The 17,322-nt window shown below is 55.4% G+C and overlaps 1 protein-coding gene across 18 annotated transcripts in view; it reads left to right on the forward strand.

The window, feature by feature from the left end:
* Positions 1 to 1,239: 1,239 nt before the first annotated feature.
* Ncor2 (nuclear receptor corepressor 2) overlaps positions 1,240 to 17,322 on the forward strand; it is a 155,753-nt gene continuing 139,670 nt past the window's right edge. For 8 of the 18 annotated variants that reach the window (XM_087903625.1, XM_085678754.2, XM_087903636.1 and 5 more), the window contains exon 1: positions 1,241 to 1,399. The gene's annotated coding sequence lies outside the window, so the exon portion shown is untranslated. Of the gene's footprint in view, positions 1,400 to 17,322 lie in introns of all 18 variants that reach the window. The other 10 variants (XM_087903635.1, XM_085678790.2, XM_087903638.1 and 7 more) reach the window with 2 other exon arrangements.

Genomic DNA, 17,322 nt, shown 5'->3' on the forward strand with positions numbered 1-17,322 from the left:
GGAGGGTTAGCCTTGGCTCTTCCCTCTCCCAGGCAGATTCAACCAGCCTTCTGCAGCTCCGGTTTTGGGTTTTTACATAGTCAGCTGGACAGGACAGCCAGAGTGGGTGAAACAAGATGGGCGTGTGCCCCTGACCTATGACTCCTGTTCCAAAGGGCACCCGCCCACTCGTACACTTCCCTTTTTTCCACTCTTAGACTCGGTTCCCCTTCACCATTTACCCCCCCCCCCCCGCCCCCGCCCCTATTCAAAGCTCAGGGGTAGAGAGGGAACCCTTTGCATGGGTGCAGGAACCCTAGCACCCCTGAGGAAGAGGCCCCTGCCCTGGCAACCACACTCCCGCCGCAGCCATTCCCCAGCTCCCAAGAGGCTCTCTTTTCGGCAGAACCGAATCTGCTGAGACTTCACTCCAAAAAAGGAAAGTTAAATTGAAAAAAAATTTCAAACTCTCCAACGCGTCTAGGGAAAGCAGAAGAGAAGGGAGGAGGCGGCTGCAGGGCTGGGCTCCCTTGCCGCCTGGCTGCTGTTGAGATCAGAGGCTGAGAGGGCCCACTGTGGGGTGTGTGTGTCAGTGAGCCCCTGAAGCTAGTGGGCAAGTTCCCACTGGGGTCGAATGGTCCTGGCTGTGTGTCCAAGGGTGGGCCACAGGCTCAGAGCGCAGCCTATGCAGGCGTCCTGGAAAATTCCCTATGGGTGTTGACTCTTGGATGTGATGAGCCTCGGTAACAGGGCACCGCACCGAGACCCGCGTGCTGTGAACTAGCGTTGGCCTCTCCAGGATCGCATACGCTAGTCACTAAACCTGTTTGCCACTGGCTGTGGTCCGCGGAGCGTTCCCCAAGGGCTGATCTCCGAGGCGAGGCCCAGCGCGTCGCTGAGCATCTGCACGCGTCTCTGAGGGCTCCGTGGGTGGCCTTCCCCGGGGCGTCGTCTCCGCATCCCCTGGACACTCCTGAGTTATAATTTAATAGCTGAAACGCGATTCCCGTGAAGTCTCTGGGGTTCGCGGAGCGGGAGGGGGCGGGGAGCCGTTTGCTCCGCCTTCCTCCGGCCAGAAACGCTGCTCGTCGAGCGCGCACGGCGGCGGGGTGCGCAGGCCTGGAAGGCGTGCACGCGGGCCCTTTAAGGCGGCTTGGGCGGGCCTTCACGAGGTCCCGCCCCTCGCCCCGCCCCCTAGCCGCCAGGAGCGGAGCCGCGGGCAGCGCAGGCCGGGCCACATCCCCGTCCCCGCGCCAGCCGCCCGCGCCCGCCATGCGCGCCCCGCAGCGGCCCGCGCGCCCGGGCCCCGCGTCGTAGCGCGGCGGGCGGAGACCGCAGGCTCCCTGCCTGGGCCCGCCGCGTCCTCGAGCCCGATCGGCGCTGCCGCCCGGCTCCAGCGCCCGGTGCCGCCGCCGGCGAGGTGAGTCGGGCCGAGTGCGCGGAGGGCGGCGGGGAGCGGGTGGCTTCCGGGCCGGGGCAGCGCACGCGGCGGAGTTGGCGCCCCCGAGGGGACAGGCGGCGCGGCGGGGCGCGCGCGGGGGCGCGGGAACTTCGGGAACTCCCGGGACCTTGCAGGGTGGTGCAGGCCCCGACCCCGGCACCCGGGACCCTGCGGGATAGAATAGGCCAGGACTCGGGGACCCTGCCGGGTGGAGCAGGCCGAAAACCGGGGAGTCTGCGGGATGGAACAGGCCAAGAACCGGGGACCCTTCAGGCGGTACAAACCGGGACCCGGGTACCTTCGGGGTGGCGCAGCCTGAGGACCTGGGGATCCTATGGGGTGGCACAGCCTGAGGACTGGAGAACCCTGCAATGAGGTGCAGGCCGGGACCCAGGACCCTCCTGGATGAAGCAGGCCGGGACCCCAGTACTCTTCTGGGATGGTACAAGCCAGGACCTGGGGACCTTCTGAGATGGCACTGGCTAAGACCCGGAGACCCTGCAGGGAGGTGCAGGCCTGGACTTGGGAACCTTCACGGGTGGTTCAGGTCAGGAACCGGGGACTCTGCGGGCAATTTAGGCCAGGACCCCGATACTCTCCGGTCTGTCGAAGGCCAGGCCCCGGGGACCCTGCAGAGTGGTGCAGCCTGAGGACTGACTGATGGATCTTTTGGTGTGGAGCAGGCGGGGACCCGTGGACCCTCTGTTGTGGCGCAGCCTGAGGACCCGGATTCTCAGGGGTGGCTGGCGCAGTCCGAAGATTTGGGGCCCCTCCAGGGCAGCTTGTCCGGGGAATTCGGGGTGGCGCAGGCCAGGATCTGGGACCCTTGGGGATGGTGCATCCTGGGGACCCGAGGACCCTGTGGGCGGCCGCTCCCCCTCCCCCTCCGGTGACGCGGCGCCGCCTCCTGTTCCCTCCCCTTGGCGGTGCGGATACTTCGGATGCCACTAGTTTGGGAAGTTACAGATCCGAGCCTAGCAGGGCGGCCCGGAGCCCCAGCGCCCCCCGGACGCGCGTGGGAAGCGGCCTCCCCTCCCGACTTTGCTGGAGGAGAGTAAGCCGGCGTCCAGACGGGCGGTCCCGGAGGCCCCCGTGAGCTGGGGGCGCCAAGCAGCGACGGCTGCATAATCTTTACATTGTAGCTTTATTCGCGCAGCCAGGTCCACCCGCCGACGTGCGCGCGCCCTCCCCGAGAGTCTGGTGCAGGCAGCGGGGGCGGATCCGTTCGATCTTAGCCTCCTCCCTTCCTCCCCTTCTCCTCCCCCCCACTCCCCCGTTGGTGAGAACTGGTTTTATTACGATTACGATTACGATTTTTCCCCCTCTTTGCAGATTTGATGGAGGGATGTGTGAGGGAGGAGGGAGGAGTGGGAGACAGAGGATCCTTGGGGGCTCTGTGGGCAGTGTTAGGGTGGCCTTGACTTTGCCCTTTTGAATCCTGCTCTGTTCCCTGGGCTGCTTTGATGAAAGGGGCTCTGAGGCCAGGCGCGTGTGTGTGTGGGGCATCTCAGGCCACTGATGGGGACTTCGTGGGTGGCCCTTTTTTTTTTTGAATTGTTGAGGAGCGGGCAGAGTAGTCAGGGAGTCTGAGGCGAGTTTGAGGTGGCCTGAGACCTTAGCATTCTTGCTGGTTCTGCAGCTCAGCCCATTGGTTCGAATCTTGCATGGCTGGCTCTGATGGGGGCAGATGACTTCACCTGTCTGTGTTTTCCGTCTTCTCTTCTGCAGAGTGAGGATGAAAAAAAACAGTACCCAGGTCTGGGGTGCTTCTGTGAACTGAGTATGTGAGAGGGTCCTTGGGTAGGTTACTATGACTACTGTTATTTCCGGATCGTCATCCTTGCTCCGTAGTCAGACTGGGGAAACCCATGGGGAGTGTCCGCCTCACCTTTGGGAGCTGGGAGGGTCTGATGGAGGAGGCCCCCAGGATGGAGGAGCCCTACAGGATGGAGAAGAGCCAGGCCTCAACCCATTGAACACAGGCAAACACGGAGTTGGCAGCTAGCTGAGCTGCGGAGTGGCGGAGCGGGTAGTGAGGGCTTTTCGGGTACTGCCTAGCTTCCCTTCATTCCTGCCATGGCCCTGCTTGGAAATTTACCGCTGTTACCTTGGGGTGCCAGGGGAGCCTGCGGTGTTCAGGTCCAGACGTGGGGGTGGGAGTGAGTGTCCAGACCTGGCCTCTTCCCACGGAGCTATTTACGCTTACCCAGGAATCAATACTATTGATAAACCCATGTCCGTGGTAATGTGGCTGTCAGGCCCTGGTGAGGGATGGAGACCCCGCCTAAGGCTGTGCCCCTCCCCCCCTTAGTGAAGGCTCATGGCTTAATCCCTTCTTTTCTCCCAATGAATACTCCTGTGGCCTCCCAAGGGTTTCCTAGCTCTGCAAACAGGAACTGAGCTGCCACACAACTGGATGTGGGATTGTTCTGGGCCAGCAGGTGCTGCTACTCCACATCCCCTTCTCCACAGGTACCCTGGAGTCCTGGCTGGAAATGGACCGGTTGTTTTTAGCTGGGTCCCACCCAAAGCTGCTGGTGGGGAACCTGGTGCTATCCTCTGAGATGGGGGCGGCATCCTCTCACCACCCAGTTAGACTGGAGACTGATCCAGCTGGCATCCACGTGCTGTGTCACCAGCGGCTGGAGCTGGTTTTTTTCCCCCTCTGTATGCGTTTTTCCCTTATCTGTTTCCTGTTCGTGTCTACCATATAGCAGCCTCCCAAGGTGATAGATACCTTGGGGACAGTTCCCTGCAAGGATGGCAGCTTGCGGGAGCTGGTGATTCTTGCTCACGGTGCCCAGGGTATAAGAGTGTTTGCTTGTGTGTGCGTGTGTGTGTGTGTGTGTGTGTGACTGTCTGTCTGTGAGCTGAGCCAACTGTCTGGGGAGGGCAGGGCTACACAAAGCCAGGCGGGGAAGGTAGTTCAGAAGCTCTGCCTCCCTGGGGAGGAAAAGAAGCTTGGGAAGGGCCAGGTGAACCTCCTTATAGGAGGCTGATCAGAAATCCACTTTGTGTTGTGTCAGGTGAATTCTGTTCTCTGAACTGGCAGCTTTGCAACTGCAGTAGCAAAATGGTGACATCCAGCAAGCGCTTACTGTGTGTGCCAGCATCTAGCAAGCGCTTACTGTTTGTGCCAGCATTTAGAAATTGTCTTTGTGTGTGCACCGGGCATGAATCTTCTGGAACATTCTGAGGTGGGCTGTCCTATTTTATAGATGGTGTCACAGAGGCCCAGAGAGGTTTGACGACTGGCCTTGGAAGCGGGGACTAACACCTGGGTTGTTCACGGGTCATTCAGGACACAGCCTTGGCCTTGGCCAGCAGCAGGGAGGATGGCAGCAGGAACCGACCTTTCTCATGAGGTGGCACCTGCTGATCTTTGCAGGGCTGTGGGAGGAGGGCAGCTTGGAGACTGGGAACTCGTTCTCCCAGGGTTTGGAGAGGGGGTGGTGCTAGCGGCAGGCTGGCATTTCTTTGAAGTCTCATTTTATCTCAAACATTCATGCAAATTTTTGGCATCTGCCTTGGCGACAGTGCTGTGTTTATTTTGAAATGAAAACAGGGGTTTGAATTATTTAGCATGGTGTCTAACAGGGCATGAAGCTGCAAGGGGGAGCCCTGTATCCTGGAGTGCTCAGCTCTTGTGGGTGTCTCCCTGGAGAATCTGCCTGGGGACATACACGTGCTTGCAGAGGTCCTGCTCCTGAGAGTGCCACAGGTCAGAGGGTGCAGTTGCCCGAGGTCACAGGGGAACTGTGTACCGTGGTGGTGGTGAGTGAAGTCACCTCCTTCACTATGGTAGAGCAGGTGCAGGCACTCCACACTGTCCTGCCCTTGGGCCCCTGGCTAGTCACGACCTTCTGGTTCATAGATGCCTAAAGGATCATGGAAGCATGGCAGGGGATAGGCTGCCTGATCCGCTTTGACTAAGCTGCTGGGTGACTTAGCATTGTAAAACTTCCAAACAGTCTTTTCTGGCTCACCAGTGGTGCGCCAGGCTGGTGCCTATGGGACCTGTAGGTCTCATCTGTCAAGTTGGAACCCTGCCCTCCCCCACCAGTGGAAACTAGCAGGGATTGCAGAGGCCAAGGTTTGGTGCTCAGTCTGTTTGGTCCAGGGAAGGTTACTTAACCTTTCTACGCCTGATAGTTTGTTCGTCTGTAAGATGGGGCTACCACCATCCTTTCTACTGCTGCTGCCACTGCTGCTGGGGTCTTAATAGCGTGAGGATCATACAAGTCGGCACGTGATTTTGAATCTGCTGTCACTGTATGTAGCTTCCCCATTTGAGAGAGAAGACTTAATTTGCCATGGGGATTCATGTTCTTTGTACTTGCTGTTTGGTTGGACAGGATGCATTTTGTCAGCTTTTTTCCTTGTTTGTTTGCTTATTTATTTATTGTAGTACTAGGGTTGAACCCATGGTCTCCTGTGTGCCAGGCAAGTATTTATACCATTGAGCTACACCCCCAGTCTGGAATCCTCCCTCCTGAAGGGCTGCTGGGAAGGCTCCTCTTGTGTCTGGCTGGCCTAGTGTCTTCCCTTGACCCCAGGTTGGGGCTTGTTGCCCTCTGGAGACTCAGGGCTCCTCCCCTTTCCCTGGTTGGTGACTCTTGGCTCAGCTGCTTCTCTGCTCTGAGCTGAGGTTTCCCCTCCCACCTGTAATCAACCTGCTGGAGAGATCAATAGCAGCTTGGGGGACTGGAGAATTCTGTGGAGATGAGGGTAGGAATGGTGTCTTCTGGTATATCTGGGGGTTTCCCCTCCCTCTGTAGTAATCCTGATGGTTGGGTTACCTTAGGGGTGTTTTGGAAAGACCATACCATGACTTCCTGTGTGTTGCTCCGTTCTCTTTCCCTTTGTGTCCAGAGCGCCGAGCTACTGAGCAGGCGGCTTTTTTTAATTTTAGTTCACTTAAACAGCTTTGGTGACCGTCTGGTTGCCCTGTGCACAGTGGCCACTGGGGTGGAGCTGGATATAGGAGCAAGGTTGGCACCAAGTATCTCTTTCCCAACCCCATGTTCTGCAGGCTTTCTGTGCTCCGTGCTGTCCTGAAGGTCTGCCTATCCTATGCATGGCTCAGTGTCCTCCTGTTCTCAGCCTCCTTCCTACGGCCTGGGTACCCACGTTATGGCCTCCTTTTCTCACCAGTCTCTGGCGCTGGAAAGTTAGTAGTAGTGGGGATGTCATAGAGCAGTGCTCTCCGTCTTCCTGATGCTGCAGCCCTGTAATGCTGCAGCCCTGCAATGCAGCTCCTCATGTGGTGGGGACCCCGTCCATAACATTTTTGTTGCTACTATTAAGTAATGTAAAGATCTGTGTTTTCAGGTGGTCTTCAGCAACCCCTGTGAAGGAGTCGTATGACCTCCAAAGGGTCACGACCCACAGGTTGAGAACCACTGTTCTATAGTGTTTTCGGCTTCTGAGCCTTTGTAGTAAGTGAGATTGGTACCATGCAGGACAGGAATGATTATAATTTTGTTCTTGGTTTGTAGTCCTCATGATTGAAGCCAGGTCCTTGTGCAGGCTACTTAAGTTCTCTATCAACTGCCACATCCTGCTTCTCTTTTGCCTTTTTATTTATGGAACAGACTCGTGAAGTTGCCCAGGCTGGTCTTGAACTTGGAGTCCTCCTGCCTCAGCCTCCAGAGTAGCTGAGAAGACAGGCTCTACTGAATTTAACCGTTAATGATGAGAGAAGCAAGAAACTGGTGGGCCAGGGAGCCCCAGGCCCAGGTGATGTGGCTGGAGCATCTGGAATTCTTCCTGGAGCAGGTGTGCAGGAAGGGTCTGCCTAGTCAAGGTCCCAACACCCTCCCGCTTCCCCCTTTCCCAGGCTCAGCAGGCAGCTGGAGTGAACCATGCGTAGGTGGCTCTGTCTTTATGCACTGGATGGCACATGGTGATGGTGATGCGGTGGTCGCTGACCCAGCCGGGACCCTGGTGTGCTATTTCCTCTGGTCCTCTGGGGAGGACCTGCCTCCTGTTAAGTGAAATTTACTTCTTTGCTATGAAATAATATGGCAAAGACTCTTTTTTTCTTTCCCTTTTTTTGGGGGGGGGGGAGTGGCACAGGGTCTGTCTTAGTCAGTACTCTGTTGCCGTGAAGAGACACCATGGCCAAGGCAGCTCTCATGAGAGTACTTAATTGGGGGCTTGCTTACAGTTTCCGAAGTTTAGTTCAGGATCATCATGGTGGGAAGCAGACAGGAATGGAACTGGAGCGGTAGAGAAAGCTTTATATCCAGATCCGTAGGCAGCTAACAGAGAGTGAGAAAGAGAGGAGACAGACGCCTACACCCACACAGGAGAGACACACAGAGAGACAGAGACACACAGAGACAGGGTCTGGTGTGGGCTTGGAAGTTTCAAAGCTGACTCCCAGTGGCACGTTTTTCTCCAACAAGGTCACACCTCCTACCTTCCCAGTTACACTCACTGGGGGCCTAGCATTCAAACCTTTGAGTCTGTGGGTGCCGTTGTCATTCAAACCACCACAGAGTCTCACTCATCTGTAGCCCAGGCTGGCCTGGAGCTCCCATCTCAGCCTTGTGTGTCACCGCAGCTGGCTGCCACATGTTGGCACACAGCTTTCGCTCATTTAGTCTGGTGGCTGATGTTGCCTTTTGTGTATTTGTCAAAAGTAAAGAGAAAAAGCTCCGAGAGGTTATGTTCTCTAAACGGCGGAAGTTTCTGGGCTTCATCGAAAGGCACTTTCATAAAAGGGAGCCGTGGGGCCTATGGGAAGAACGATGGCAGTGGGGAGTGTGGGGGTGGCTACCTACCGCTGACAGCTCTCTGGCTTCCATTCCTGAGGCAGTCCTGAGGGTTGTGCAGGCTGGCCGAGCACCAGCCACTTTCCTGTGTGTCCCTGGAGACATTTGTATGTGTGACCCTCTTGCATACTGGTTGTCATTCCTGGTCCATACTGGTCTGTATTCTGGCTTACTTAGTACAAGGGTACCACCCGCTGCTTGGTGCCCTGGGTGTCTGGGCTGGTGTGATGGCTGCACGATCCCCATCCTCCCCAAGACCAGGTTTCACTGTCACCTGGCTGCCCTGGAACTCACGGTGTAGACCAGGCCGACCTTGAGCTCAGAGGTCTGACTGCCTCTGCCTTCTGAGCTCTGGGATTGAAGGCTTGCTTTTATTATTATTATCATTTAATGATTCTGTGAAGTGCAGCTTTTGGGTGGGGTCCATAATATTTGTTTGACTCCGGCTCTGGAAGGCCGGTCTACACAGCTGGAACAGAGTGTGTTGGGGAGTCCTTTGACTTCTTTGTACTTCGACCCCTTTGACTTTTTTGCATTTGAGGACACAGGCCCTGGACAGGGTCTAGAAGTCATCTTGAGTGTTCCCAAGACTCCTGCTTCTTGCTTGGGTCCTGGCTTAGTCACTTGGGCTGGTAGTGGTACCTGACAGTTGTAATCAGTGGGGAAATGAGGTCACTGACTTTGGGCCCGGTCCATTTGCTTCTTAACTACTGACACCCTGTGTGGAGTGCTGAGCGGTTTCTGGGTGACTTGATGGTTTTCAGAATTCTCACCAGTTTTTAACCCGCTGTTTCCTCTTGGCTTTGGTGGCTTGGGAGCTCCCACGCAGCTCTGCAAGCCTGCCTTTAGTAGCGTGAGTCTGTGTTTGGGTTTTTTATCCATATCTCCCTGGGTCCAGATTCCTTTGTCTTGGCTTCCAGCATTGATTTTTATCTTATCGTGGGGATTCCTAAGAATTGCCTCAGTGCTGAGGTCCAGGAGGAAGGTGCTATGTGGGGTGTCTATAAAAAGTCTCCTGTGTGCGGTGCTGGTGAGGGTGCTCTTCCCACCAATGTTCCCTGGGGGAAAGAGGCTGACTGAGGTGTGGCTTAGCAAGTTAAACTCTGAGCAAGCCCCTTCGGGCACCTATCTACCTTGGGGTTTGACAGAGTGACTTTTTTTTTTTCTTTTTGGGTTTTTGGCTTTGGTTTTTCGAGACAGGGTTTCTCTGTAGCTTTGGAGCCTGTCCTCCTGGAACTAGCTCTTGTAGACCACGATGGCCTCGAACTCACGGAGATTCGCCTGTTTCTGCCTCCAGAGTGTTGGTTTTAAAGGTATGTGCCACCACTGTCTGCCTGGCAGCAGAGTAAGAATGTACCCTGGGGTGGTATGTCACCTATTGGTGCCCAGGGACCCTGGAGTACTGCCCCAGATGCTTTCAGTTGCCTCCCATTTCCTCTGACCTACCTGTGTGGCATAGTGGATTGGGAAGGGAGATAGATGGTTGAGAGCCCCAGGGGTGGCTGGAGCTGGGATTAGGCCTGAGACTAGTGTGGGACTGTCTGCTAGGGGGAATGCACCATCCGGGTGCTCTGAGGTCAGTCTTTCCTGGTTCGGGTGGGTTCCAGGGTCAGTCTCTCTTTGGAAAGTAGTCTTGGGGTCAGTCTTCACTGGCCTGAGTGGCCTCCAGGGTTAATTGTTCCTTGGCAGGTGGCCCTCAGGGTCAGTCTCTATTGTGCAGGTGTCCTTAGGATCGGTCCATGTTCCCCCACCCCATGGTCAGTTGTCCCAGGGCTGGTGACTGGGCTCCCCTCTGCCTTTGGATGCACTTGGTATTCCGTGCCTTTGGACCCTTGAGGAAATCTGCTCAAGCCCAGGTCTGGACAGGCTGCTGTGGACTTAGAGCAGAGTGGGGACCTTGCAGGGTGCGAACGGGCGAAAGGAACCAGGGAGCTCTTGCCCCACAGACGTGACCCAGCTGCTCCACCAAGCTCATGAGCTGGGGCACTGCACATACCCCTCTTGCCGTCTTCAGCAGGGTCTCAGCATCCCAAGATCTGAGTTGACTAAGAGGGAGTTGGGGACCCCCTTCTAGTCTGGGCTTCTGCTCTTAGTGTAGGACTCACGCAGCGTCCCTGAGGTTCTTTCATTAGCCCTGATGCCTGCTGTCACCTCCTAGCTCAGAGCCCTTCTTGAGGCAAGTGGAGGGATGTGAGGTGACCCCACAGGTGCCTTCTGCCTCCTGAATATCTGTCTCACTTACTGCCTTAGAGGTCTGTTCTCCTGCTGCCCACCCTTGTGGGGAGATCCCACATTCCAGTGCTGGTGGGTGGGGGTAGGGCTGGAGTTTTCTTTGGTCTTGTCTGTGGATGTCCTCTGTTGGGAACTTTAAGCCCTAAGTCTCAGAGCCAGGCCTAGAGATGTCTCCGGCCCGTCTGTCTTCATGCTGGTCTCTGCAGTGCCTGCTGAGCCACTCTGAGACAATCCCCGGTATCTCCATGCTTGACACCGGGCTAGCGAGATCAGCGTGCTGTGGGAGGCTAAGCTGACCACGAGGTTGGAGAGGTGTTGTTATTCTTGGAGACCCTCATGTCCTAGAGTTTTGCCCTAGGCCAGCTGAGCCTCTAGCACAGTGGCTCCTGGGTGGTCCCTATTGCAACTTGGGAGGCTGAGATTGTGGCCTCAATCTGCCTGGCCCACCTTTCCTAGCTTCCTGTCCCCATCTATTTTCTCTGCTTGGACCGTTTCCTGGCCAGGGTTGACCAATGTCTCCCTCCTACTCAAGTTCTCCTTTGGAGAACCCTAGGATGTGACCTTCAGTGTCAAGAGTCACCGTGGACATCAGTATTTAGGGTGACGTTATACCGCAGGGGGGTGTCCCCTGAATGCAGCATGGTGTCCTCTTAGGAGGGGCTGACATGAAGGCATGTGGACAGAAGATGGGAAAGAGACAGGGGCAGGGCTGCCTGGGACTGCAGACTCCCGGGAACATAGAAGGTGAAGGATGAGTTTTCCTGGGATTCCCAGAAGGACCAGCCCTGCTCTTGATTTTGGACGTTGGCGCCCACAACAGAGAATTGTGGGCACCTGGGGACTGCTTCTGTCCGTAGTCACTCTGGGAAGTGGATTGCTTCTCAGCAGTTGTCCCAGCCATCCACGCCATAAGGTGCCGTTAAAACCTCAGTCAAGCTGGGTACGACGATGCATGCTGGGAATCTGTGCACTGGAATGCCGAGGCAGAAGGGTCACAGATTCAGGGCCTGTCTGGATTGCATAGTGAGAAAAACTAACATGGCTGGTGAGGTGGCTCAGCAGGTAAAGGTGCTTGTTTTAACAAGTCTGGTGACCTGAGTTTGATCCCTGAACCCATGTAAATGTAGAAGGAGAGAATTGACTATACTTGCTATGTATGCATATACATATATAATATGCTATTATCTATACATGCTATGGCCCATGCTCCCTATATATGAGCACACACAGACAGACAGAAAAACGATAACTCAGGCTTTGTGAGGACCGTGCTCACTGCACAGACAGGAGGACCTGAGTTCAGTCCTCAGAACCCATGTAAAGTTGACATAGACTTGTGCGTGTCTAATCCTGTGGTTCTCAACCTGTGGGTCATGACACCCCCCCCCCCCAGGGCTCGCCTGCATACATTATATGATATCCTGCATACGTTACGCTTCATAACAGAAACAAAATTATAGTTATTGAAATAGCAGTGAAATAATTTTATGGTTGGGGGTCACCACAACATGAGGAACTGTATTGAAAGGTCACAGCATTAGGAAGGTGGGGAACCACTGCTGTGTCCCGGTTGTTTGGGAGATGGGGACAGGATCCCTGCCAGCCAGCCAGCCTGACCTAATTGGAAAGCCACAGTATGAGACCATCTCTCAAAACAACAAAAACCCAAACCAAGGTAGTCAGGACGTGGGCAGCGGCACTGAGATGTCCTCTGACCTCTCCATGCCTGTGTACACACCCACCCACATTCAGACACAGTCCAGTCACATCGACCCAGCTGGCTCAGTGGTAGAGCCAGGCCTCACAGTGGCTGGCAAGGTACAGTTGATCTCTGCCTCCGCCCCTTGCTCCTTCTGTGCTCGCCATGTTGGTCTCAGCTACTTCTCCTTATATATGCCTCCACCCCAGGGCCTTTGCACATTCTCTGCTCGAGGTGTTCCCCCTGGAGGTGTTCCCCCGTGAGGTGCCCCCATATCATTAGTTTTGCTCACACATTGACTGTCCCAAGGGCTCTTTCCTGATTTGTCAGTACGTTACATACTCACTGGGCTGAGCCCCCCTTTTTTAGTCCTCTGTTGCTTGGCATTGGTTGCCTCTTGCTGCTGTCTGTCACCCCCTGCTACACCCCAAGTTCTAGAATGGTGAGACTGCATGCTGGGTGCAGGGCACCTGCCCCAGGACTGCTGGAGACCTGAGTCTCCTGTCTGTCCTCATGTCTGCTGCCTCGTCCAGGATTTCAGTGCCGGAGTCCAGCCCTCTCTGTTTCACCACGACTGCTCTGGACTCTTGTGCAGGTTAGGTGCTGCCCAGCCTCAGTGTCTGAATCTGTACAGTGGACGACAGCCTTTAACAGGTGGCATATGTGTGGGTGAATGTCGTCCTTGTATCCACTGGCTTGCCCTTGCCTGGCTCTTAGGAACAGGTGTGCCTACTGGTGCCAGAGCTGGTTGGGGATATCAGAACTCTACAGTGCCTGTCCTGGACTGGCCCTTCTAAGCCTCGGTCACTAGAGTGCCCAGTTCCCCATTTTTCAGATAGGAAAACTGAGGTACATATTACCATTGTGCCCCTTCCTGGGTGGCAGGTGGCCTGGGCAGGACTTAGTCTGTCCTTGGGATCCTTCCCTTTGACTGGGTAGGAACAGTTTCCTGCCCTCATGTGCCTCTCTGGTCACTGTAGCTTATACCCTCAGGTCACCCTCCAGGCTTCTGGGCTTTGGCTGGCTCTGCACTGGGGGAGGTCTACCCTGCTCTTTTGGCTTCTCCTTGTATGTTATAAATAGCAAGCAGTCCCTATGTGGACAGGAAGCTGTGTCCCCCCTGCTGTGTCACCTGGCACCTGGGTTCTGCTCCTGTCATTGTCACAGGTCTATGGGACCACACTGCAAGTGTGCTGTGTGACTTTCATGTTTGTGCAGTCTTCTCTGTGCTTTGATTCCCTTGGCTGGTCATCTGGGCCCCCCCCCCAGGTTCTGGAAAGAGTACTTCTGGGTGTTTGGGAGACATTGAAATGTGTACAGCCGGGAGAGAGGAGCTGGCATGGATGGGAATGGTACTGAGCTGGGGCAGGGGAAGGTGACAAGATGGTGCTGTGGGGGAGGGTCTTGGCACCGGAGGCCGTCTCCTTTGCTGCATCTACCCTCTCTGACCCTTGGACAGTGCTTCCCCCATTTTCTGGACAGAAGGTGACAGAAAGGGGTTTGGAGCAAGAGACTGTTTCATGGAGCCCTGGGTCAGCCTTCAGTGTTGGGTGTTATTTCCTGTCACAGGCCAGGACTGACCTTTGTCCCTTCAGTACTGCCATAGGGGACCTGGTTCCCTGGTGGTCCAAGGGCCAGACTTGTCTGAGCATCTTTGGGTGGCTGAGACCCCATCCTAGCTAACAACTTCTACAGTCCTCATTCCTGCCCCCCAGTTGGCCTTCTGGGAGCTTCCCACACACTCTGCTGCCCAGCTGCGCCTTGCAGAGTTCTGTCACCTGGCCTGGTGATACCAGGAGGGCTCACAGAAGTTAGAGGCTTGGTTGGTGCCAGTATTGTTCTTATGACCTCAGCTGTGCCAGTGGGGGTTGGGGAGGAGAAAATTTCCTGTGTCCCTGCTGGGTCTTATGACTGGCCCCAAACCAAAACCCCAAACCTCCAAAACAGTTACTCAAGAACACTGATTGATAGTCACTTCTTGTCAACTTAGAGCCAGGTCTCCAGTGATGGGCCCGATCTGAGTCACATTTTCATAAAAGGCTAGGCTGTATTCTGGGGGTGGATCTATCATATGGGTGGCAGATGTGGGCATGTCCATTGTGCCCTGTGGAAATGGAGAGGCTATTACTTGGACACCAAAATCAGAAATTCGAATTCAGGGTTTGTGGGGTGTAACCTGGGGATTCTTGAGGCTCTGATGCACTTTTTAGCAAAATAGTCTCCAAATGATGCTGAGTATTGGACGCCGTGTGCTTTGACAAATGGCAAAGGAGAGTGGAGGCTGCAGGTGGGACTTGGGAGCCAGTTGGCTGGAGCCGGGGGCTAATGGGTGGGGTGCTAGGGTCTTCATGACTAAGAGGCTGGAGGCCAGGACTGAAGAAGATGGGGAACAACGCTCTGGGTCCCTAGCTATGGGTGGCTCAGCCCCTCCCAGACAGTGTCTTCCCCTTACTCTATTGTTGTGGCTCCAAACCGAGGGTGGAGATGGATTTATCTGTTGTCACTTGTTACAACCAAAGAGGAAGCTCACTGAGCCATTGCTTGCTTGGGACTGGGGATGATGGCTGTCCCTGACCTCCAGGACATTGGTGGTCATTATGTTCTGGGATCTGGGGGCTGGGGTGGCCAGGCAGGTGGGAGAAGGAGGGGGAGGCAGGGTGGTGGTGGTCTGTGGTCCCATGTTCTTTCTTTGTATTATATTCCCTCAAACCCAGTGTGTACCCAGCTTCGGTGGATGACCAGGGAACAGTGTGTCCCTAGCTTATCCCATGACAAACTTCGGTTGGTTCCCTAGGATGCGCTCCCCCAGCCATGGCCTTGTCTCCAAGGGGCAGGTGCCCTGGGTTCTGTGCTGCAGGCAGTGCCCAGAGGCCAATTCCCCAGATGCAGAGAAAGGCGGAAATTGCCCGCTCCTATCCCAAGGCCTCTGGGCCGGTTTCCAGAAACTAGAGCAGCGATTAAATGAAATGAGATCCTTCGAGGCAAGTGTCATGTGTGTCCCTCTTCCCCCCACCTCTCAGGCAAACTGGAGGTTGGGCTGACTGGGGGTGCCCTCGTGGGGTTGGGTACAGAGGCTGTAGGGCAGAAGTGGGTTGTTTCTACCAGCCTGGGCTAGGAGGCAAGGAGATAAGCAGATGCACTGGTTAAATAAAGATCTCAGGACATTGCCACCAGCTTCCCTCGCTGGAGACCAGCCAGCCCAAGCTGCCTTGGTTGGGTGTGGGCTTTTCTCACCCACATCTTTCTACTCCTTGGGCTGGTGTATTTCCCTGTTGGCCTGGGCTCCATCGTGTCCTTGTGGCAGGGTTCATGGGTCTCGTCATTCTGCATGAGACATGCTGTAGCCTGCCATCACAGTGAGCCGCATGGCCCTGCCAGTTTGTAGGTCAGCAGTGGGTGAACAGTGACAGCTTTGTGTGCCACCCGGCCTGGCGTTTCCCATGCTCAAGAAGATTGGCCTTAGAACCCAAGGGCACTCTGGAAATCTCGGAATCCCTTCCCACCAACATCCACATAGCCTCAGCATGTTTAAATCATGCTGCCTCAGTTTCCCTGTATGTAGCACAGGGCTGAGACAGTGCCACCCATCTTGGCTTGTTTGTGGAGCTAGGACTTTAGAACCGAGCCACTGACTGTAGTCATTGTCCCCATTGTCATTAGACTGGTGTCGAGATCTGTGTCTTGTGGGTTGATGTCATCTGAGTAGTGTCTGTCATGGAGAGTGTGTCTCATGATTGGCGGATCATGGTGGGAAGAGGCTGCCGAACCCCCCTGCATACACTGGGGAACAAAAGGAAATAGGTGTGCGGACTTCCCTGAACGTGCCTGCTGCTGTGCCGAGGCGGCCACTCTGCCAGGGCATGCCTTTGCCAGGCAGGGCTTGAGCCTTGGCAGCCGTGTTTTCTGTAAGTGGGGAAGTTAGAGACAGCCTGAGCATAGCTCAGCCTTTAGAGGGAACTCCTGGTGGGCAGGAGAAGGGGGGGGGCTCTTGATCTCATTCCCTCTTCCCTAAGTGTTTTGAGACGTGTCTCATGAAGCCTAGGTTAGCTCACATTCCTAGGGCGGGCATTGTAGGTCCAGCATATGCACTGTTTGGTTCTGTTCACTGGTGCTCGCTTTTGTGACATCAGAAATGCCTGCAGACCGCCCAGTGCCCTTTGGGGCACACTCCTCCCATGGCTCTTTGTGTCTTCTAGGGCAAGGAAGCCTCATGCAGCTGAGCGCGCTGGTGCCCGGACCTGTTTGTAGATTGTCTCTGAAATGTTTTCAGTGTCTGCTAAGCACTGCAGATGCCCTGACCTTGCTACTTTTGTCTTGGCCTTTCAGTGTGGGGGCACAGATTATTCTGAAGGGGGCAGGTGGTGCAGTGAGAGGAGTCAGCCTGGGTTTACCACCCCCCAGCCCGTGCCCCCCACCCCCCTCCCTGTAGAGAAAGGTTCTATGCTTCTTTAGGATTCTGTGAGCAGCATGTGGCGCCCATGGTGTGTGGCCCCTCTGCACAGTCAGGCATCAGTAGCCCTTCTCCACAGGCCCTGGGAGCGGCTCAGCCCAGATCCCTACGGGGATTAAGTGGGTTCATTTGATCGTGAACTTGAGCAGGCAGCTTATCTCTGAGATAAAAGCTGGGTAGGCCATGAGCCACCTGGCCTGCCGAGGAAGCAGGATTCTATCCTCCACCCTTCTCTTCCCTGCTAGGGGCCTAGAGCTTCCCTGCTGGCATTCCTTGCCAGCATCTGGACCAGGCTGTGGGGCAGCCTGAGGCCTGTGCCTAGCTGAGGAAGCCCGAGTTATATCTGATTACATATTCAGTTTTCATGTCCCCTTGTGTTGAAAGTCCTGAGGCCCAGAGAGGTTAGTGGACTTGCCCAGTGTATCCAGCAGCCCTTGACTGTAGCTGACTGGGAAGGGAAGCACTGTGCCTTGGTCCTAAAGAGCCCGTGCCTTTGGTACCCGCTCAGCAGGGGTAGCTTTAATGGTCCAATCCTTCAAAGCTTGTGTGGCAAGGGGACTTGGTTGGTGTGGGATTCTCATGGGCAAAGCCATAAGCATCCCTTGCAGTTTCTAAGAAAGATGTCTAGGGTAGGAGTGTTGGGCACGGAGACCCTGTTGCTGTGTCTCTCGTGGGTAACAGGAATGGCGACCACCCTGTAGGTTAAGCCTGGAACTGTTCTAAGCACGTTGGGGTGTAGGTT

The sequence above is a fragment of the Myodes glareolus genome, chromosome 2, assembly GCF_982192425.1.
Source record: "Myodes glareolus chromosome 2, mMyoGla1.1, whole genome shotgun sequence".
NCBI lineage: Eukaryota > Metazoa > Chordata > Mammalia > Rodentia > Cricetidae > Myodes > Myodes glareolus.